The 20313-nt window shown below is 41.1% G+C and overlaps 1 protein-coding gene across 3 annotated transcripts in view; it reads left to right on the top strand.

Annotated features, from left to right (window-relative positions):
* DSCAM (DS cell adhesion molecule) overlaps positions 1-20313 on the top strand; it is a 468801-nt gene that overhangs the window by 19806 nt on the left and 428682 nt on the right. The gene's annotated exons all lie outside the window — the stretch shown is intronic.

Raw genomic sequence — 20313 nt, 5'->3', positions numbered from 1 at the left:
TTAAGCAGTGTTTGCACTGTTCAGCAGGCACTTCAGAAACCTTGGGGGTGATTGGAGAACGAGTGGTGGGATGCAAATAAATCAATCCCTCCTGTGTATTTTAGTGTGGAAAACCCAGAAAACCTGAGCTGGAGTGCACACACAGCCAGCTGCAATGCAGTCCGTGGCTGAGAAGGAAAAAAATGTGTTGTTCAGGTGAGAAATAAGCTCCCAGGTATCAATTTTATTTTCTCTTCCCTGGATCAAGGGAGCTCTTTCAAGGTAATGTGATTTCAGCATTCACTGTGAGTTCTGCTGGCTGCCTCTGGAAAGCTGTGCTCTCTGTGCCAGGCAGTAATTGTGTTAATCATCCATTTTTAAATAACTGCATTTGAAGTTAAGTTGAGAATTGCTTTTCAGATCTTTAATTTGCTTTGGAAAAGTAAAATAATTCCCACAAGGGTTGTGCTAATCAATATTCTAGAGGCAAGTAACCTTTGCTAATGCTTGAATACGGGATACTCTATATTCTTCTGCTTAAAGAATTCTGGGGGAAAAAAATACACCAATTCCATCTGTAATTTGGCAGGTTAATAACTTTTCTGACTGCCAGGCATAGGGGTTTTTAGTCAACAGGAGATTCATCAAGTACAAAATTGCATTATATTATCTTCCTTTCATTGTTGTTGTTTTTATTTTAAACCTTCTTGCTAATATAAATGATGACAAATTGCAGGGCTGTAAATTTGAAAGTCCCTAAATGGCATTTTTGTCAAAGCCTTTCTGCTGAAATGCTTACTTGGAAAGATTTTTAAACCTCAGGAGCTGGGGGAGGGGTTTTAATTATTATTATTATGCATCATGACACAATGCATTATGCATCATGGTTGTTTTTCTGCTTTTTAAACACTTGTTATGGATGATGAAACTAATACAAATGGACATCCAGGGAGAGCTTCTGCAAAACCTCCCTGTGATGTCATATTCTGTTTCCAAGGAATTGCAGTGCTTGGAAAGGAAAGGATGGGCAAACTTGGAGGCACTTAAAGCACACTAATAATTAACTGACAGGTATTCATCAAGGGAAAGTCACCTCTTTTTCAAAGGTTTCCTGCAGAACTGGATGAAAACGTCATGTTTTAAAAACTGAAAATGGTAGAATGTGGGTGTTACTGTCTTAAACATGGGAGTGTTTGACCCTGCCTCCTTTGAAGCCACCTGAAAATTACTGCTGATGCTCACAACTTGATTTCTTTACCTTGTTTTTCCCACCCAGACATGCACATAACTTAAAAATAAATTGGTGGTTAGCTGCTTGCAAAGCTGATGGGATACAATGGATTCAGTGCCAGAGCTGCTTTTTCAACTTGCCTCTCTCCACCAAGTAAATATTTCCTGTTCCCTTGAAATCAGTTTGATATTTAGGTTCTGCACAGGTGCAAGAGGAATGAAGGGGAGAATTGTGCATTCGTTTCTTTAATAAAACCTATTTTGTAAATAGTCATAGAGCTTGCATAGGCTGCTTCCTGTAAAAATTAAGGGAGAGAGAGAAAATCTGAATAGATTTTTAAGGAGTCACAGCAGGCAATGGATTTGAGAGAGGGGACAAAAATAAAAATACTTTGCTTCCCCAGGCATTGTATTTGCGGGACCTTTGCGGCAGGAGGAAATAATGAATCTGACTCCATGTTCTCAGAAGGCTAATTTATCATTTTATGATACTCTACTATATTAAAGAATGCTATACTAAACTATACTAAAGAATACAGAAAGGATACTTACTGAATAGAAGATAATAATAAAAACTTGTGACTCTTTCCAGAGTCCTGACACAGCTTGGCCCTGATTGGCCAACAAGTGAAAACAACTCACAGCAGAATCCAATGGAACAATCACCTGTGGGTAAACAATCTCCAAACACATTCCAAAGGAGCAAAACACAAGAGAAGCAAATCAGATAATTATTATTTTATTTTTTCTTTGAAGCTTCTCAATTTCCCAAGAGAAAAATCCTGAACAAAGGAATTTTTACAGAAAATGTGAATGCCACACCCAGGAGGCAAGGAGAATCCAAAATTTCATATTTCAGGGTTGGCGAAATGAAATGTCAGTGTCATTGTGGACATTAAAGATGATACTGGTGGTAACCCACAGACATTGGCAACTACATTTGTTTCCTGAGATGCTGATCAGGAAAGTCTGAAATCTGTGTGTCCTCCCCCTCCATATATCCAGATGAATTGCCTGGTAGTTGCACCCTGCTTTTCTAAAGGAAGAAAAACCCCCAAAACCCACAACAATCTCTCCTACCTTTATACATTCTCTGCACCTCCAGGTTGGCTCCACTTTCTGCCTGAAATTGAAATCTGTATTTGTGGTTTGGGGGTTTTGCCAGGAGGTTGTGAAATTTATTGATTTTTTTTTTCTGTGTTTACTACTTTTCACTTATGTTTTTCCAACTTTGTGGTTACAGAACGTAATTGTCTATTTTCCCCCACCCTCTATGGCCTGAATTCAGTGAAAGTGTAACAAAACCTTTGGTGTTGCTGCTCTGCTGTAGATTTGGGATATGAAATCCTCCCATTTGCCTCCTTGCCTGGCCAACCTTCTGCAAAGATGTAGAAAAAATTACTCATGTGTTCCCTTCTCTACTGTCAGGGCAGGGAGCAGAAGCCTCTGCTGAGAGGTTTGGGTTGGAAGGGACCTTAAAAACCATCCAGTGCCACCACCCCTGCCATGGCAGGGACACCTCCCACTGTCCCAGGCTGCTCCAAGCCCAGTGTCCAACCTGGCCTTGGGCACTGCCAGGGATCCAGGGGCTGCTCTGGGCACCCTGTGCCAGGCCTGGCCACCCTCACATTGAGAATTTCTTTCCTATTATCCCAACTAACCTTCAGCTCCAGGCCATCCCCCTCATCCTGTCACTCCATCCCTTGTGAAGGTCCCTCTGCATCTCTCCTGTATCCTCAGTCTGAAATTCCTGATGTCTCCAGGATGGATTCTCTTGCACCCTCCCTGCTACCAGGAATGGTGTTTGTCACCTTTCAGCAACTTCCACCCAGGGCTGCTCCATTCTGACACACTTTGCTAAGCCTGAGCCTCCTGAATGAATTCCCCACAACACTTAAACCCTTATTACCCTCAGGTGCTGCCAGCAGAATCAAAGGGAATTTTGACATGGTGGAGAAACTCTTGCTGGATCATTCCCTCTTCACTGTGCCCCTGCTGTTCAGGCAAAGCTTTCAGGCATCTCTTGAGAAGAAAGCACAACCAGGTTGTGTCGTTGAGCTGCTGACTCCAACCTGAGCACGTTCAGCACTTGTGCCTTGTTAGCTTGGTCTCCCTCCTGCTGAACCTACAAGATTCCTTCAGTCACTTTCTGCAGGAATTGGAGGAAGATGATGGTATTAAATGGTTCTGCAAAGATCTCTGCTGGTTTTGTTTGTCCTTATAAATATTTGATGGCATCATGGCTCTGTAAAAATGCAGTGGTTTTGTGTAGTAAACCTAAATAAGGATAAGCCTGCACAAGGTATTTTTTTTTATTTTTCTCTGTGCATCAAAAGAGAAAAGAAGGGGAGCAAGTTAAAATGCATAATGAGGCACAGCATGTTTCTAGTGCTGGGTAACCTGCATTGTTGTTACAATATTTAGTAGAAATGTTTACTAGAAAATACAGTGTTCAGGCTGAATTTTAACAAGGAATATTAAGCTATTATTTGTATTTGATATTCAGGCTGGTGACAGAGACCGCTGCAGGTAGTGGTCAGAGATTGAATGACAAACCTTGACTCACATCCCTTTTTTTAACCCTTAAAACTTTCTCAATGTGGTCAATTAGCCTTTTCCATTGTAAAAATGGAGTAAGATTTCTTTTGATTATTCTGTAGACTGCTTAATTTTATTTTCTCTTTGTGTGTGTTTTTTCTTTTTTTCTTTTTTTTTTTTTTTAACCAGGTAGTAAAAAATTAAGTTCTAATTAATTCTTTATTACATTGTGATTAATGTCTTTGTTTCAGAATCTGCCTCTACTGGGCACAGAATGGGAATGTGTGACTAGAAATGAGAAGAAAGACTTGATATGGTTATTTACAATAAACTAAAAATATTCACAGAACTTGCCTTTAATGAAAAAAAAATAGAGAGGAAATAATTTGGAAAAATCATGCCTCTTTTTATTTAGTTAGAAACTTTGTCTTGTGTAAAATAAAACCTCCAATTGCTACTAATTCCTGACTGAGAACTCCTTCCATTTTAAAAATAATTCCTAGAAGTTTTAGTCAGACATAAATGGCATTCTGAGTGGAAGGGCTAAATAGGTTTGTACATAATTAAGAAACAAGCAGCAGGCTGTGGCTCTGAATGTTTGCAGCGCAGAATGAGGATTTTCCCTTTGCTGAGATTCTATTAAATTTGACAATGAGAGAATTCATGCTTGACTTGCTCTTGGTGGTCTGTCAAGGCTGAAGCCAGGGGCATATATTGAGGTTTATAAACTCTTTACAGAAGAGCTGGGTATCCCTTTGCACAGAAACACTGTCTGGTACAGTAATTCACCCCCTTTTCTCACCAATCATCTGTGCAGTTAATGGCTTTGGGTGTTTAATAACATTAATTCAGCAGCAACACCTTGTGAGCAGAGTAGCCACTGGAAAAACCCAGCTCTGTGGTTTATTTGAATTAAAAGGTAGGTGCAGGACGTGTGCCTTGGCCAAACACACCTGTTCATGTCCAGTTTGTCAAATTAAACAAAATATTTTTAACAGGGGGGATAAAGGTGGGGGGAAAAGCTGTTTTTTCAGAGTGTAAAATAGCTGGATGCCCTACTTAAGCTGACAAATGCTGTGACAAAGTGGAGGAGAAGCTGATATTTTCTAAGAGATTTCCTAATCTCTTTTTTGATGGAATTTTTTTTTTCCACAGAAAAAAAGAGGCTAATCCTCATTTTTTATTTACTTTTGTGAAAGTCTTGAGGTTCTCTGCTCTGGATCCAGGGGTGGGGCAATCTTTCTCTTATTTATTACTTCTGATTTTTTCTTGCTTGTCAGATGCTGTAAACAATTATAATTGACTTGACAGGTTATTATACTTAACGTTTTAATTTGGGGACAGGTACATTTCCAACAAAACTTGATGTTATTCTTAAAAATACAGAGTTATCATGAGTTCTATTTTTTATCAAAAAGAATTTTGCTTCCCTGCTTTCCTTGCACTTCCTTTCTTTTGATCTCTTTCCTGTTCCCCGGAGAAAAAAGGCATTGAAGATGAAGTTAGAGGACACTCATGTGGAATTTGAGGATACTGAGTGAGATAAAAAAGCAGGCAGGATGAAAATTTTGTTTGTGCATCAGTGGAAATAGAGAAAAGTAGTTTTTAGAATTAGAAAGGCTCCATCATGAGCTTGGATAAGACGTGAGGACGTGACTTGGTGTTGAAAGAGTTAAAGGGGGTTTGGAGTATTTATATCCTTTAAAACATACTGTCTAATTAGCTGATGATTTTATACTTCAAAAACAAAGAAAACTATGTTTAACTTTATACCAGTAAAATTTTTTTGCAGCTTTGCAGTCTTAAAATGTGGCAAAAAGGTGTGTATGGATGGCTGCAGGGAGGAGGAGAAGACAGGGTAAATCTAAACTGTACTTTTGATTCACAGTAGCTAATTCAAATTATATGTGTTCTGTAATTATGTTGCCTCGAGCTCCCATTAACGTTGATGAGCTAAATGTATTTATCAGTGGAAAAATAGGCTTCATTTTATACATCTAAATAGTTTAATGTTTTTAATGCAGATTGCCTGATTTGCAGAGGCAGCATCATCAAATGACAAGGTGGATGAGGGATGTGAGATTTTTTTTTTTTTGGAGCCTGTAAAATGCTTCCAATTAATTCCTTCTGAGAGTGACTCTCAGCAACCTCAAGTTGTTGCTGTGTGATAGAAAATCACTGTTCTGCATCTTTATTTGTTGTCTTCACCAGCCTGTAGCTTGCCTGACTTTGTGGGTACATCCTAAAAAAGCAGGACAGCTGGGAAGTTGCCTCTGGTGGTAAAAATGTGTTTAAGAGAAGGTTGGATGGAGCTCTGAAAAACCTGGGAGAGTGGAAGGTGTCTCTGCCCACGGCAGGGGATGGCACTGGATGAGCTTTAAGGTCCCTTCCAAGCCAACCCAACCCAAGCCAACCCAACCCAAGCCAACCCATTCTGTGATGCTGTGTTGCTGCACTATAAAACAATGGATTCTCTTCAGTGAAAGTAAGCAAAAAGATTGGTTGGAGTGCTGTGGTATTTTAGATATACCTGAGGGGAAGAATCTGAAGAGGTCCTGGCTTTTCTGGGGGAGTGGAGCGCTTTCGCAAAAGACAGACAGTGACTGCTCTTCATCTTTATTTGTTGTCTTCACCAGCCTGTAGCTTGCCTGACTTTGTGGGTACATCCTAAAAAAGAGGACAGCTGGGAAGTTGCCTCTGGTGGTATAAATGTGTTTAAGAGCAAGTTGGATGGAGTTCTGAACAACCTGGGACAGTGGAAGGTTGTGTTGCCATGGCAGGAGGTGGCACTGGATGAGCTTTAAGGTCCCTTCCAACCCAACCATTCTGTGATTCTGTGCTGCTGCACTATAAAACAATGGATTCTCTTCAGTAAAAGTAAGGAGAAAGACTGACTGGAGTGCTGTGGTATTTTAGATATACTTGGGGGCAAGAATCTGAAGAGATCCTGGCATTTCTGGAGGAGCAGAGTTCTACCCCACCTTCCCCTGACACTTTCCTCTCCTCCTCCTTACAAGCACAGATTTTGACCTGGTAGGAAGCATCTTCTTTTTCCTTTCAGCACTTCAGAGTCAGTAAGAAGAATTAAAAGCTGCCAGTTGTGGTCCCATCTGTATCTATTTGGACTGCAGCTGAACTGTATGATTGAATTAGAACAAGCAGAGCAACCCCCCAACAAGCAAATAGCAACAAGGGGTGTTTTCCTCTGAACTTTTCTGCTGAAAGTGTCCAGACAGGCAAGAGAGAGCTGCCCCTTCCTTCCTACAGGTGGTTTCTTAGTAGAACTGGGCCATGTTCTGCAAATCCTTTTCCATAAAATAAAGTTAATGGTGCCATTAAGTCTTTGTCATCTGACAAAAATGATGTTGCCTTCAAACCCTGCCCTGCTCCCCCTTAAATTCTCTCTTTTTTTTTTTTTTTGACTGGGATATTGCTCTGTGAGGCTCTGAGGCCAATATTCAGCCACAGAGATTCAATTCCACAACACCATCTCCAAGTCTTTTACAAAAGTCAACTCTGTAGGTGAAATAAATCCTGTGTAACAGAGTGAAAAATTAAATTATTCTTTCTCGTGTTATTTACACTGTTCTGTTAGTCATTGCTGTTGTCTGATTCATCATTCATCAGGACAACAGCAATTCACTGGGCTAATACTGGCTTTGGGCACCACTGGTCTTGCTGCAGAAGCTGATGCATCTTTGGATCAGGTGCTTGTTGAGTTTCAAAGATGGACATTGAAAAATGCTTTACAGGGGATAAAAGTGACTTCAAAGTGACTGCTCAGGTGCACAATGTTGTTATTTTAGCCTATTTGTGTTTGGAAGTGGTTTTAAAAGCTGAGGAGTGTAATGTGATACAGGTTGAAGTCAGGACCCAAGATCACAAGCCAATATTTTCCTTTCTTCCATTTGCCCTCCGTTCATATTTTAAAATTTTACCTTTTTCTTTTTTTCTTTTAATATTTTTAAAATTTTAATTATTTTTTTATTTTTATTTCTATCATGAGTGGCCACTCACCTTGAGATGTCCCTTTATAACCACAGGATCACCTGCATCACCCACAAATCCATATAAGACATTAATCCTCTATTTAGGGCTACTTGCCAGGGATTTGGTATTTGATAGAGGGAAGCTAAAGCCTTCTCCCCCAACTTGGGGTCCTGCTCAATGTCTGAGGGTGGCTCCTGCAGCTGTTGGTATAACATGGGGTTGAGAGTCAAACCCTAAATCTGTGACAACAAAAATACCTGCAAGTGATGGGAGAGCACTTGAAATCCCTGCAGTGCTGTGCAGCATCACCAGGCAGGCTGCCAAACCCACAGCTTTTTAACTAAACAAACAAACAAGAGAAGCCCTTAGGCCAGGCAACAAGAAAGTTTGTGCTCCTGACAAAGAAAAACAAAAATGGTTTTTGGAAAGGTAGGGTTTGTGCAACCAAGCGAATTAAAACATTGTAGTACCTGAGGGCAAGGGAATCCCTCTGGGGTTTTTTGCTTCAAGTCTTATTTGCATGAGGATTTGCAAAACTGTTCTTGAGTTACATAAATCATCAACCATAATAAGCCTTTATTTTAAGAGGGAGATTCAATGAGAGATTGTCTGCTTTGAAAACATTTCTAAAATGGTGAAGGGAACATCAAAAAAGATAAAATCAAAAGGTGGAATAGAGGAAGAACCACGTGCAGACCTATGTAACTTTCATTTTAGAAATAAACAGTGCAATCTAGCAGCTTTGCATAGAAGGGCTGAAAATCATATTTATTTTGAGGAAGAATTGAGTTGTTCTTGCATTTCAAGAATGCAAGAATCCTGTGGCAGGATAGTGCATTGCTCACCTTGGGCTCACATTTAGGCGCGTCTCACAGACTTCCTCATGTTTTCTGAGCTGGATATGCCAGTGAAATAAATATACACTGTAGAGGAAAGATGGGACCCCAAACCAAAGAGATCTGTTTTAAATGTCTTTCAATTTATATTTGTTTTATTGTCTTTTATTTTATATTTGTTTTGGCTGCTGGCCTTTAGCATCCTGACTGATTCACTCTGCTCACAGGGTGTGGTGGTGTTCACAGGGGCCCCAGGACGAGGGAAGAGATGAGAATCTTGACTCCATGTTTCAGTAGTTTGGTTTTTTTTGGTATAGTTATAATATATTATATTAAAACTATACTAAAAGAATAGAAGAAAGGATTTCATCAGAAGGCTAGCAAGCAATAGAAAATAATGGAATGATAATAAAATCTTGTGACTGACCAGAGAATCTGAGACAGCTGGGCTGTGATTGGCCATTAATTAGAAACAACCACATGACACCAATCAGAGATGCACCTGTTGCATTCCACAGCAGCAGATAATCATTGTTTACATTTTGTTCCCGAGGCCTCTCAGCTTCTCAGAAGAAAAAGTCCTAGCAAAAGGATTTTTCATAAAATGTGTCTGTGACAGCAGGATGTGTTAGCTGATGGTGGTAGGTGTGTACTGAGCTTTCTCCCTCTCTGTGCTTTGGGGAGGGGTGAGATTTTTAAGTTTTTTTTTTTTTTAATTTGGTGATTTTCTGTGTGAGACAAGGGTGCAGTGAGCCTTTGTGAGCAGCAGCAGTCAAAACCTCCCGAGGATCCAGCAATCCCTGGTGCTGGAGAGCTGGAGCTCCCGTGGAGAGCAGCTGTGGGAGCCCTGCTGAGCTGTGGTGAGGAACAGGGGGGGACCTGCAGGAGATTTGCTGGGAATTCCTCTTATTTCAGCTCCTGGGACCATGGAGGCCTTGCACAAACAGCCCTGGAGGTACTTTTAGTAAATCCTTCCATTACTGATTAAGGGTTTTCCCATTTATTTTTGACTTTGTGAAAATATTTATGTTGGACTCATCTGTGATGAATGGAGTGGGAATAGGGAACACATGGAATTAGCAGGTTCTTCTCCCCTCAGGGACACCACCTCAAATTTTCCCCAAAAATTCTCAATGTGAGGGTGAGGAGCCCCTGGCCCAGGGTGCCCAGAGCAGCTGTGGCTACTCCTGGATCCCTGGCAGTGCCCAAGGCCAGGTTGGGCATTGGGGCTTGGAGCAGCCTGGGACAGTGGAAAGTGCCCCTGCCATGGCAGGGGTGGTGGCACTGGATGGTTTTTATGGTCCCTTCCAACCCAAACCATTCTGGGATTCTATGATTTTAGAACCCCTGTAGGAGTGGCACTTTCAGGCACAGTTTGGTGCTGTACTCAGCAGTGTCAGGTTGGTGCTCAGAGCCAATGAGCTTAGAGAGTTTTTCCACCCTGAATAATTCCATGCCAGATGTGGCAGGGGGGAGGACTGGAGCTCTCACAGAGCCAATGCACAAACAGTGAGTGCAAAGGAGCAGGTTTTTCATGGGATTGTCTTGGTTTGGAAGGACAGGAGTCTGCTAAGGAAGGCAGGAGCCTCCCCTGAAATGGAGAATGTAAACCCTCCCCACCCCTCTGAATTGCTATAAAATTTAAATTAAGGGGCTCTCAGGCAAAAATATGGGAGCAGGAAATAACTGTTCTTTAATAGGGGAAGAAAATAAAGGATAAAATGAACAATGCGGTACACTAGAACAACACTGACAGAGTCAGAACCCAACCTGACACCCTGTGGGTGTTGGCAGCAGCCCCATTGGAATTGTGGCCCAGCCCTCCTGCAGTGTCAGGGGTGGTTCTGCTGGAGCAGGGATCCTGGAGAGAAGGATGTATTCTTCCTCTGAAGATCCAGGGGAAGAAGAGGCAGCTGCTGTTCCTCTGGGGAATCCTGTGGAGAAGCCGTGCTGGTGTCTCAAAAACCTCTGGATTATATCTGGGTAGGAATGCTTGGCTCCTCCCTCTGGGCTCACATCTCCCAATGGGATGTTATAGTTCTTATCAGTCATGCAGTGACATTCAGTAGCTGTTATCAGCAATGTCCCCTCCCGAGGGAGGAGTGAATGTGGTCACTCAGAAAGAGAGATAAAGTAAACTGCCCACTTGACAAAAGATAACTGCCATACAGGTGGTAATGGAAAACATCTTGCATTGCAATCTTCAACAGGGACACAGTGGTTGGAGGGCATCAGAGGGGTGGCACTGGAAGCACTCAGGTTATTGTGGCTGTTTGCAGGGTTGGCACTGCCAGGGTCACTCTGGGCTTGCTGCCAGCTGGGCCCCACGAACTGAACCCTGTTTTCCCTGTTTCCCATGTAAAGCCCTGTGTTCCAGAGCCTGCTGTGCTCTCTGTGCTGTGAAGGATCCTTCCAGCCACTCTGGGATACCCCAGCATCCCTCAAGCTGGGAATGCACAGGGATGCTGCCACTTTGCCCCTCTGTAGTAATTACATATCCTCTGAACAGAGAGAGACATGGTTCTCCCAGGAAAATCCTGGGAAGCTGTATAGAAGCTGTAGGAAACTCAGAGGAAAGAATTCAAACAATTATTATATCTTTTTCTGTAACCATTGTTTATAAAAATGTTTCTCCAGAGTGTATTATTCAAAGTTCACCAATATAATAGTGTGAGAGAAGATTCCTAAAGGCCAATCAAGCCCTAGGTCCACCATCGTTTCTATAAAAACTGTAGATTAATAATAAAGTATCTTTTCATACCTTCTGATAATAAGAGTCTCTGTGTCACCTTTAGCTGTCCCAGATACCCCTTCAGTGGTACCCTCAGCTCAGATTTGGGATGAAGCAGCTCAGGCCTCCTCTCCCCTTCCTTGTGGCAACTCAGTGGTGCAGATTTCAGCACACCTTTTCATTATTCTTCATTAAAATCTCATCATTCATTAGTCAATTGTAAAATTGAGGCTGGGTATTTGTAAGTGTTAGAAAATATAAAATATCTGTTAGAGCTAGGGTGTTTCTGCATGTGAGATCTCACTGCCCTTGCAGGGTTTTGTGCTTTCTTGAGGCCTCACATTCTGAGCTTTGTGATTTATGCAGGAGAAATGGAGCTTTTGTTGCACTGTCACCAGGTTCCATGGGAGAAAGTGAGCTTTAGCAATTTCTTAACCCTTCATTAAAAATAATACATTTGTGCAAATTATCCAGTCCTGAGGGGTTTTTTAACATTTTCCTTGTTTTACAAGTGCAGCACTTTTTGTCTCTTAGAAATAAAAAAAACTCAAATCTTTTAAAGTTGCCTTGGATTTTATTGCACAGCAAAATACTTTTTCTTTTCCTTGAAAAGGCCCACCTGTGTGTGGAGCCCTGTGATGGCATATGCCTGTCAGTCTTGGTTTAAAAAGAAGGATATTTCTGACTCTTGAGACCACAGAAGAAATCTTAAATTTTTTCTTTTCTGCTTAGGATTTTAAAGCTAATAATTTTAAAACTTACCATTTTAACCAGAGACAAAAGGAAACTTTGAAGTCTTGATTTTTAACATTTTTTATTTTTCAAGACAGCACTCTGAAACTCACACTCTGAAACTCACACTCCCCCTCCTGCCACTTATTCACTCAACACCAGTGTGCAAAACAATCCCAGGCTTTCTCCCTATTTATTTCCAGCTAGGATAAACATGGTAGGATAAAAATTGTGGTCCCTTAGGCTGTGGTTTGATACAGGCAGGTGTGAGGAGCAGCTTCCAGTGCTGCTTGCCCTGGTCCATCTGTGCCACATGGGGAAGTTCTGCTGTTTCTCCCATTTTGTGCAGAGTGGGATGGAGCCACACCTGGAGCAATGTCCTGGTAGAAGAATGACATGGAACATCTTATTCCTATCTTCCTTCAGAATTTATTGCCCTCCCTGCTTCTTGTAAATAGTTTCCCCTCTTTTTTTAGGGGAAGGAAAGAAATTGTCTTGCGTTGCTCAAAACCAGAAGGGGGCTGTTCACTCAGTGTTGTATTTGCGTTCCCTCAGATGAAGGAAGGAATGATGAATTCTGACTCCATGTTCTCAGAAGGCTGATTTATTATTTTATGATACTATATTATATTAAAGAATAGTATACTAAACTATACTAAAGAATACTTTTAAGGAAGGATACTCACTAAATGCTAAAAAGCTAATAATGAAAATTTGGGACTCTCTCCAGAGTCCTGACACAGCTTGGCACTGATTGGCCATTGAGTCAAAATAATTCACACCAGAATCCAATGAAACAATCACCTGTGGGTAAACAATCTCCAAACACATTCCACATGAGCAAAACATAGGAGAAGCAAATGAGATAAGAATTGTTTTCCTTTTCTCTGAGGCTTCCCAGGAGAAAAATCCTGGGTGAAGGGATTTTCCAGAAAATGTGAATGCCACAACTCAGCTACAACCTTTTCCTCTTGTCCTTCAATGGAAATGATGAAAAAAGACCTGGGTTTAACAGGGATTGATTCAAACCTTTCCCTCCTCACCTCTACACCTCCAGCAGCTCATACAGGTGTGGTCTGGGCACAGCTTTGCCCAGCACCTCTCCCTGGAAAGGCCCTTGCTGTCCTTTGTGTCTTGACAGGGTTAATGCATTAAAGCCAGCCAAGGAGTGTTCAACGGGAGTTGTTTGAATCTCTGGAGCAAACTAAAACAAAAGTGACATGAGAAAAGCAGTCATCCATTGTTGCCTGATGATAGAGGAGTTTTTAAAAATCAAACGCTCTGGTATAGCCTGGCTGTGCACAGAGAAAAACCTAATTAATTATAAATAAGATGGATAAATAATTTAAATGTATCACTTATTTCTCCTTTATAGTTTAACTCATGAAAAAATCATTTCAATTAGAAATTTCAACTCAATCTGAAATACAGAGAAGCATGATGGTTCAAGATGGATGTGAACTCCTTTATGATCTTTATGATTTTCTTTCAAAAATGTGAGCTTTCTTTTCTCTTTTACTTTGGCAACTTGGGTGATAAAAAAGAAAAAAAGAAAAAGACTGCTGACAGAGACAGAAACAAGCAAAATTTCCTTTGATAGGGTAACAGAATATATTTTTAATTTATGAATTAATAAGTATGTTGTGTGCAATGTCCAATTTGTCAAAAATGTCTTGGTTCCCTTCGAATTCATGTTAAATGCATGAAATAGATGCAGTTTCTCCCCATTAATTATAATATCCCATTTCCTCAAGAGTAACGAAAGATGATTCATTTGTCTCCTCTGGCCCTAACTGGCTCCTTGGTATTACTGATAATGGGTTTTCCCATTTATTTTTGACCTTGTGAAACTATTTATGTTGGACTCAGCTGTGATGAATGGAGTGGGAAGAGGGAGCACAGGGAATTAAGAGGTTCTTCTCCCCTCTGCTCAGGGACCAACTCAAATATTGCCCCAAATATTCTCAAGATCACTCTACTCTACTGAAAGATCTTCAACCTTAAAAATTGTGTTTGTGGTCTATAAGTATAAAAAACAATTCATGATCCTGTTATCCCTGATGCTGATTTTTCACCCCCTCTACTCCTATGTCTTCATTCTAATAATCTCTACATTTAGGGCTACATTTATTTCTCCATAGTTCTGTATCTTTATGTCTCTGTGTTTTCCTCAAGTTTAGAGATGTGTATATATAGTAGCTGTATGCTGATGGCTCTCATCTGAAGCACAAAATATGTCCTAATTGCTTCAAATTACTGCTTTTGCTTTCAGTTAATAGTCTCCTGTTTTGTTTCGGTTTCCGCTATGCAATTTTCCTGTTCAAAATTGTATATGCAGAGTACATATATGCTTACATCTGTGGATGGCTGCAAGGGAAATATACTGGATGTGGTGTGAAACGGGGATTTTTATTAAACTAGATTGAGATAATGTCAGGAGGAGACCAAAATCAGCAGAGATGGAATCAGAGCAGCATCTGGTGACTGTTATTGAACAGGGAGGTGGAAGGAAATGATGAGATTTGAGTAGGCCAAGAGCTGGTGCTGCCCCAAGATTGGGGGGATCCCTGGTATCAGGGATATCTTCTTCAGCCTGGAGAGGAGAAGCTTTGGGGTGACCTGATTGTGGCCTTCCAGTGCCTGATGGAGCCAACAAGAAAGATGAAGAGAGGTATGATTTCTAAGGACAAGGGGAAATGGCTTCATTCCAACAGAGAGTGGGGTTACATGGGATATTAGGAAAAAATTCTTCAATATGAGGTTGATGAGGCCCTGGCACAGCTTGCCCAAGGAAGCAGTGGCTGCCCCATCCCTGGAAGTGTCCAAGTTCAGGGTGCCTGGAGCTTTGAGCAGCCTGGAATGGTAGAAGGTGTCCCTGCCTGTGGCACTGGAACTTTATGATCTTTAGGTCCCTTTCAAGCCCATTTTGTGATTTTATGATAACTTTGATACCTAGGAAAATAAGATGAAATGAGGTCTTCAGCTATCTTCAGGGCAGTGAGTGATTAGCATACAGACATTTTAACACCAGAGCAATTGGTTTTAGTTTTTCTATTGCTGGGGTTTTTATCAGCAAGAGTGAATTTCTCAGCCACTGGTTCTGTCCTCTATGACCCTAAAACAGAGACCTTTTTGAGTATTGAGGAGTTTCATTACTATAAAAATAATTTTATGGTTATTTTACTTTGTAACTCTTAGAAACCAAAGGCTTTGTGCAAAAAATTTTAATATTCCAGTTTCCATTTGAATTCCGTTTTTGTACTTTCTCTTCATGATACATGGAAGTCCTGATGCCCAACAGGTCAACTGTGCACATCTATATTTAATGATTTGATAAGCTTCTTCCACCTTTTTCTGTTCTGAATTTCCTGAGAAGAGCTTGTGAGTATGCATTTCTGATGAAGCCTTTGATGGAAAAGGATTGGAATTTTTTTCCCCCTTTCCTCATTCAAAGTACATTTAATGTGCAGATCTGGAAAGCTCAATTTTTAGCCTAATAAAAGAATCTGAGAGAGGATGGTGGGGGAAAAAAGGTTTTGGAATTAAATTGAAGCTAAAAGTGTAGTAGAGGAGAAGTGGTAAAGAAAAAGCTCTTTCCTCTTAGGCTTTCTTACATTCATACCTGATCAGCTGAGGCTTTTAATTCCTAGGGTATATTTGGAAGTTTGAGATTTTAGTGTTTCCCCAATGATGCCTTGTGCAGGCTGACCCAGAGCAGAGGCTGGACAGAGCTAAAGAATAAAGCAGGGATTTATTAAAAGCCTCCATGGATGCACCTTGGGCAGCACCAGAGCCCAGCCAGGGCTGCACCCAAGATGAACCAAAATGGCCCCAAAATGCACGGCCGGGCACGGGCTCTGTCCCTGGGATCAGTTCTGCTCCATTTGCACCTTGCAGTTCATTGTCCCATTCCAGCTTTAGCCCAGGCAGTCCCACCCTGCTTGTTTTTCTCTCTCCAGCCCACGGTGTTTGTGCTCCTGGGCTGAGATTTGGGTCATTTGTCCTTGGTGCCCAGCTGGAGCAGGAATTGTTTTGTCTCCCTGCTCTGTGCACAGAGCTCACCATCCCTGAATGTGAACCCAGACCCACACACTAAAGCAGCACAGAATCTGAAAAATAGAAAAGCTCAAACCTGTGGAATCACCAAGGATGTGTTACAGACTCATGGATGATGTGTTAATGACACAGATATTTTATTTTAAGGTTAATAAGGCACATGTCACTTATGGTAATTACCCATTACAATTGTGTGACCAGGGCAGGGATTGTCCCTCTGTGCTGGCTCTGAGAGGCCCCTCCAGGGCTGGGCCCAGTTCTGCTCCTGCAGGAGAGCCCTGGAGGGGCTGGAGCGTGTCCAGGGCAGGGAACGGAGCTGGGCAGGGGCTGGAGCCCCAGCAGGGGCTGAGGGAGCTGGAAGGGGCTGAGGCTGGAGCAAAGGAGGCTCAGGGGCCCTCGTGGCTCTGCACAAGTCCCTGCCAGGAGGGCACAGCCGGGGGGGTCGGGCTCTGCTGCCAGGGAACAGGGACAGGAGCAGAGGGAGCGGCCTCAGGCTGGGCCAGGGCAGGCTCAGCTGGGACAGCAGCAGCAATTTGCCCATGGAAAGGGAGCTCAGGCCTTGGCAGGGGCTGCCCGGGGAGCTTTGCAGTGCCCATCCCTGCAGGTGCCCAAGGAAGGCCTGGACATGGCACTCAGACTCTGGGCTGGGGACAAGGTGGGGATCAGGCCCAGCTTGGCCAAGATGGGCTGGGAGGGCTTTTGCAGCCTAAATTTACATGATTTATGTAGTTCAACAGCTGCTTCTCTGTTCCCTGACAGTTGCCTTAGCCCCTGTTACTAGCTCATGCATGAAAAGCTGCAGAAGCACCTCTTGAGAGGTAGCACCACCCCAGGCCTTCTGTTCAAGGGTCCCTGTGCCAACAGGCTGCACTGTGATCAAGGTTTTATTATCTAATAAAGTGGCTAGGGAATAATTTTTCCCTCTAAAAATTCCTTTAACTTTTTTTAAATGAAGTAAAATCAGGAAAAAGTATTCTTCATTGAAGAACATCTAAAATCAGGTAGTTGAACTTTGATGAATTCGTTTGCAACCCTAGTGAGCACCCCAGTTACAGAGCTGGCCTCTTCACTTTTGGGTTCAGTAATAATTTCTGATTAGCTCTATTTGAAAATGAGCTTCAGCTGGTGATTTACACAAACTAAAGCTCATCATTCTTGCAAATCTAGTCAAGTAGTCCTAATATGGCAAGGCTCCAAGTGGAATATGTTCAAAATGTGGTGGAAATTGTGATTTGTATCTCTGTGTTGAAATCTTGCTATTAACAAGGAGCACTGTGATCTTGCTAAATTTCACAGGGGAATCTTCCAGCAGCCTTAAAGATAAACAACAGTGCTGGTTATACTGGGATAGACTGACAGATTAGGACAGAAATCAGAACATTGTCTTGTGAATTTTTTTTATTCCCTACTGAATTTAAACCAGCAACTTCAAAGTTAAGATTAAAAAAAAAAGGGAAACAAAAAAGATTCTTAGGAGAGTATACAGACCAAAGAGCCCAGGACAATATCTTTTCTATATAGAACATTAAATGTAATGCCTTAAATAAGAATGGAGGAAGATTTGGGGATCTGGGATAGGAATAGGACTAAATGGATGTGAAAATTCCAGCAGTTTAGCAGAATTGCTAACAATTACATTTCACCTTTTTATTTTCTCACCTTATCTGTTTAGTGTAGCTCAAGCATCATTTAAAGGAAATCTTGATTGCTTTGTGGCATTGGAGATTTTGTTAAAGTCTATGCCTAATCTCCCAATCACTGCTATAATTTCCATCCCCAATTTGGTTTTGAGGGTTGTTTTTTTTTCTCAAAACCTTTTTCTGTGTATGGAGAGGTAAGATGACCTCTTAGTTGTATGGACAGAACTTGATTTGTTTTGCTCTTAAACCAGCCTTCTAATTTCCCACCCTAAATATTTTCACAGCCAGCTTTGTTCTTCTACGAGGATCATACTTCAACTTAAACATTTCTCCTACTCCCTCAGTGTGCACCTCTCTGATAGAATTATTCTTGGAGGAGGACAGTATTTATATCTTTCCATTAACTTCTGTGCGTTAGAAATCAGATACAAACATAATTGAACAAAATTAAATGCATTTTCTTCCAAAGAGTCTCACAGAGTGAAAAATGAATCATTGAGCATTTTATTTGAGTTCTGTGTGGGATTTGCCTGGCACCTTTTGACACTTAATTTAATTTTGTTAAATTTGATATTGAAATATAGATGAAAATTCTTTGATAAAACACCGCTCTCCTCTGCTTTCTTTCAATCACACCTTTTGGAAGAATCAACTCTTCTATGTGTTTAATAATACCTTTTAAATCTGCTGTTTCAAAATGCAAGGGGAAACACTAATTTCACTTAGCAATAGGACGTAGCTACACTGCTGTGGCTTGGAGAGGGAAGTGTCAGTGAGCTTGTAAGAATGCCAGGGTTCCCCCTGGCACTGGGGCTCACCTTTTTGGTGCAGGAATGAATATATAACCTCAGGAAATAGGGTGGAAAATCTGCCTGTATCACTGTATTATCTGACACTCTAATCACATAAGCAGTTCATCAGTGCGTGCTAAGGCAGTGGCTGATTTTTTTACCTTAAAATATTCCCAGTTTTACATCTTCCTTATCAGCCCTCTGCTCTTCTGTAGCTGCACTCTCCCTGATATGACCATTTTTGTTCCCTGAGAGAACCAGCAGCAGCCTCTCTGCCTTCTCCTTGCATCCTCCAAAGGGCACAGATGCTGCAGGAGTCTGTGGAAACCCTCCTGAAGATGAAAAATGATGTCTTAAAATTATGTCATAAAATTATCGCTCCGGAGCTGTCCTGCTAAGATCATTTTACATCTTGGAAACGGGCTCTCATTCTTCTTCTGCTCTCCTGTGTCACAACTTCACTTTTAAAATAGCAGTAAATGTTATGTTAATATCTCCTTTAAAATCACTCCTTAATGTATGTGTTCATCTGGGTAAAATGCAGTACCCTAAAATATTGTTAGCACTGAGCATTAACATTGGGGGGAAAAAAAAGTCTAAATCCTACTTAAAAGAGTATTAAAATGTGTAATATTATTTTAAGACAAGTCACTGTTGGATATTCTTTTCTGGTGCTTTGTAGCTCCAGAAATTTTTGCCCACACCCTGCATTGAACTGAAGCAGAATTTTTCATTAATCTGGCTGTTAATTTTGACATTCAAAGGTCAATGGAACTCTCGATTAAGATATTAAGCATAACATATGCTCATAATATCATCAGGTAACACTTATCTCAGTTTGATAATGCAGCAGCATAATGGTGTAATAATATTCTGTAAATCACAGCCAGGTATCTAACATCTCCTCTAACATCTATATGTAAATGGAATTGGGAGCAGATGGGGTTTTTTGTCTTTATGAGTATTTATGGTGGTACCTGATATCCTGGTTGACCTATATACTTGTCCTTTTCAGTAAAAATCACATTTCTGTCACTCCACATCTGCCATGTTCATCTATGGGCCTGGACTTTATTTGGATTGCCCATGGAGTTTGAAGGCATGGATAAAACACTTATTTTTAAGGTCGTCCAGTTGTCTGCTTTAAGTATGCAGTATTTCAATCCCAAATGCCTTCCAGCCACGAGAATTCATGTGGAATAAAAGAGATGGAATGAAAGGTTTTTAAATGAAGATCTTTTAGTGGCTTTACACTTTTAAATTGTTGTCTCTGCACTCGGAATAACCTAAGAGCACTTATGAATATTTGATGGTGTGGTGAAAGCCCTAAGTGTGCTGATTTATAGAGACCACAAATGGCTCACCTGGGCTTAAACATTCTTGCTTCTTATCCTTTAACCAAAGCCTGGAAGGTGTAAATTCAAGGTGATGAGGCAAATGTATCACTCAGAAGGGGCTTTCCATATGTGGACTTAATCTAATTAAAATATGCTCCATTCCATATTTATTTTGATGACTTTGAGGCAATGCTGATATAAAATGAAGACTTTGCATTTTGCTTAGTGAGCAATACAACAAAAATTATTTTTTGTGTATGTGTTTGGATTTTTCATTAATAATTTGGCAAAACTCTGAAAGATTCTTTACAGATGTTAACTTGTTGCCTGAATCTGCATGCTGAAGAAGGGATTGCTGGGTTTTTTAACAGCTGGCAGTGAGATCTGTCAGTATTTTTGATGGGGATGCACTCTGATTTTTCTGAGCTAATGATTTGTAAGAAATTAGATTTG

This window comes from Melospiza melodia, chromosome 2, assembly GCF_035770615.1.
Source record: "Melospiza melodia melodia isolate bMelMel2 chromosome 2, bMelMel2.pri, whole genome shotgun sequence".
NCBI lineage: Eukaryota > Metazoa > Chordata > Aves > Passeriformes > Passerellidae > Melospiza > Melospiza melodia.
This window is presented reverse-complemented; position numbering and strand designations above follow the sequence as displayed.